The sequence below is a fragment of the Choloepus didactylus genome, chromosome 3 (assembly GCF_015220235.1).
Source record: "Choloepus didactylus isolate mChoDid1 chromosome 3, mChoDid1.pri, whole genome shotgun sequence".
Taxonomy (NCBI): domain Eukaryota; kingdom Metazoa; phylum Chordata; class Mammalia; order Pilosa; family Megalonychidae; genus Choloepus; species Choloepus didactylus.
The window spans coordinates 184,857,626-184,861,508 of record NC_051309.1 but is presented as its reverse complement, the minus strand read 5'-3'; positions in this window follow the sequence as shown (position 1 = coordinate 184,861,508).

Sequence of the window (3,883 nt, the reverse complement as noted above, 5' to 3'; positions counted from 1 at the left end):
TTATTTTCATCTTGGATATTATTATGAAGAATCTATAGTTGCTTTATACTTTCTCTTAAGTTTTCCTTGAAACTAATATTTTACAATGAACTACTTTTAAATTTTAAAGAAATAATTAAGTTAAAATGGCATATAATGTGTACTTTTTTCTATTTGTAGGAAAATTTAATAAAAACTTGTAAAATTGTTAAAATTTGACCATTATAAAAGATTTTCAATAAGGGCACAACCGACATTGTTATGCAACACAAATCCCTTTAAAATAAAATTTTGGAACTAAACCTATTTAAAGGAATCAGACCGGTTAATTCTAAATGAGGAATGGAGATACTGGACTCAGAAAAATTTACTACACTGTTGTTTCAAAATACTACATACAGAATTCACAAAATTGCATTCTTATCAGTTATGTAGTTTAAATCTACTACAGCCCTCTGCAGCATTTAGTATATGCTTTTTTAATGATTTTATTCCCACCTTTTAAAATCTCTGTTTTTCTATCTGGTTATTAAAATAACATACACCCATTTAAAAATTTTCAAACAATTCAGAAAGTATCAGGAATAAAGTGAAAACCACTCACTGCTTCACCATCCAGTGATAACTGCTGTCAGCATTTTATTATCCATCCTCTGAGATGTTTCTCTACACATACATGTAATAAATAAAAGAATGAGATTTCATATGACAGTGTATTATAAATACTCTGTTATTTGTTTTCTTTTGCTGTGTAAATTACTACTATACCCATTTATTAGCTCATAGTTCTATATGTCAAAAGTCTGGCAGGAAAGAGCTGGGTCCTCTGCTCAGGATGTCACAAGGATTAAGTCAAAGTTTTGACTAGAGTAAATTCTCATCTGGAGCTCTGGAGGCAAATCCACTTCCAAGTTCATTCCTGTTGTTGGCAAAATCCAGTCCCTTACAGCTAAATGATTGAGGCCCCTGTTTTCTTGCTGGCTCGCTCTTGCTGGTAGGTCTCAGTTCCTTAGAGGCTCCTCTCAGGTCCTTTTCACATGACCCCCACCCCATCTTCAAGCTAGCAACATGCTTCAAATCCAGCAGATATAATAAATTTGGAAATACCATGATAATTTTAACAATGAATTTGGTTCAAGGTATAGCCAGGCAGCAAAATAACGAAAACAATTCTTGAGAGAACTGTAAACTTCTCTAATTTAAAATTCAGAAAACAATTTCCTTTGAAGTAAATAATTTGAATTATTCTGACTTCAAAGCAGAAAAAATAAAAGGTAATAAGTTTGTTTCTTCACCAAAAGAACTTATCAACAGGTGCAAGGAAAACAGGGAAGGTAATTTAAAAAGTATTTTCAGTCTCCCTTTCTTAAGTAACTACGTACACAGATTGATATGAAATGAATTTTCCATACCTTCATTTTTTTAACAGCTTTCTCTATTGCATTCCTTTAAACAGCAATAGATCTAATTATTCAGGTAACATTATTTAATTTTGACAAGGAATAAGTATTTTGATACAGAATAAAATACAGAATACTCCAAACAAATCCAATTCCCTATTATTGATTATTGTGTTAAATACCTTAAACTGATAGATTAAATTACAGGGATACATGAAATTAAACAGAAAACTTTCCGTGAGCTGGGCAGTTGTGAGGGAGAAAGAGAATCACAAGAGAAAGAAATCCTCTCTAATTAGCTGATATGCTCATTTTGCTTAACCAAGATCATAAATATTAAAATGCAACTATCAAATGGGAAATAAATGAGATATGCCTAGGTTTGTAAATCTCTAAAAGATTTTCTGGGTTTCCTAAGAAGCAGCTGCTTCTTCAACTCTTCTGTAGGATTGAGATGCAAATTACCTCCTATACCACAGATTTCAGGATTCCAAGATCCAATAACTGCTAAGTTATAAATTTCTTGGAAGAATAGGAAAGTTTATGTCTTTGTCAAGTATAGGTAAGCATTACTTATTACATATGTGAGCCTCTCCACATAATTTTAGCTTACCTTGAAGACAGGGCAATCATAATTACAGTCTATTGGGATTTGACATGTAGACCATAGTAGACAGCCTCCAAGATGGCCCCAGTGATTCTTGCCTACTAGTTGTTATGCCATTGTTTACTTACTGCCCACACTGAATAGGCTTGGCCTGATTAACCAATAGGATATTACAGAAATTATGGCTATTATGGAAATTCCTGAAGCGAGGTCATAGAAGACAATGCCGCTACCGCTGTTCTCCTTGGATCACTTGCTCAGAAAAGTCAGCTGCCATATCATGGAGACAATCAAGCAGTCCTGTGGAGAGGTCCATGTGGTGAGAAACCAAGGGCTGCAGCAAGTATTAGCATCAACTGAGCCTGCTTGGAAACAGAACCTCCAGCCTTAGGCAAGCCTTCAGATCACTACAGCCCTTGCTGATATCTTATCTGCAATCTCATGAGACATCCGGAATCAGAGCTACCCAGCTAAACCACTCCCAAATTCCTGACCCACAGAAACTGTATGAGATGACAAATGCTTCTTGTTGCTTTAAGCCACTAAGTTCTGCAGTAATTTGTTACCTGGTTTTTGGCACCTGGAAGTAGGGTAGTGCCATAATAAAAGCCTTTTGGGCTAGACAATGAGATGAAGCTGGAAAGACTTTGAGGAGAGTGTTGGTGAATCTCTAAAGTGCTTTGAAGAAACTGTGAGTAGAAGCCTGATGGTAAGCCTATGATAAGGCTGCCAGCAAAGATTTAAAGAAGAGTGAGAAAAATGTTATTGGAAACTAGAGGAAAGTGAATCTTGCTATGTAGTGGCAGAAAGTTTAGCAAAAATGTCACTGCAGTAATGTGGAAACTAGAAAATGTACCCACTGAACTGGGTGATATAATTAAAGAGATTTCTAGGCATTGTGTGGAAGATGCTGCCTGGTTTCTTCTTGCTGCTTTTAGTAAAATCCAAGAGGAAAGAGATAAACTAAAGGAAGGATTCTTAAACAAAAAGAACCAAATAGTTGGATTTGAAAATCCCCAGCCTCTCCAATGACAAATGATGCTGAAATTAAGAAATGGCTTCTGAGAAAAGATCAAATCTAGGGAATTCTTGGGGAAAAAAAAAAAAATCATGGTCCAAAGAAGCAGCCAATGGTGTAACTATATAAGAATTTGTTAAAGTCTCACAAAGATCTAAGGCAGTGTCTGAGAGAGCTGTTTAGTAAAATAATACAGCTCTTAAGAATTTTAGAGTGTTGTCCCTCTGCAGTCTCAGCAGAAGCCCAAGGCAGATAAGGAATTATCCATGAAATTTGTGGTCATGGCTTTTATCTAATAGAGTGAACTCAATAAAATTCACAAGAAGGCCCACAAAAATTTTTAAGAGAATTGTATTGGCAGAAACACCACCAACTTGGACTGAAAGAGACAGGGATAGTGCAAAATGGAAATATGCCTTTGGATCTCCAAACTTCTATAGGCAAGAAGCAAGCAGAGAAAACCACTCAGCTGAAAATATGGGCTACCTTTCATACAAAAGGATGGATGACTCAGAAGGTAGAATAAAGAGTCTAGAGGACAGAGACAAGATCCCTGAAGGATTATTCCTGAGCAGTAATAGTGAGACCTGATCAAGGAGTTCCCAACATGTGCCTTGTGATTTCAGAATTGCTATGGACCGGGGACCAGTTTTTCCCCTTTTTGAATGGGAATGTTTATGGTACTTACCCTATGCCTGTTCCACCACTGTCTGTTGGATGGGTAGGAGGTAGATGAGCTAAGTCTTTAGTTCACAGATATTTAAATTAAAAGGAACTTGTTCCGATTTGCTAATGCTTCCATTATGCAAAATATCAGAAATGGATTGGCTTTTATAAAAGGGGTTTATTTGGTTACAAAGTTACTGTCCTAAGGCTATA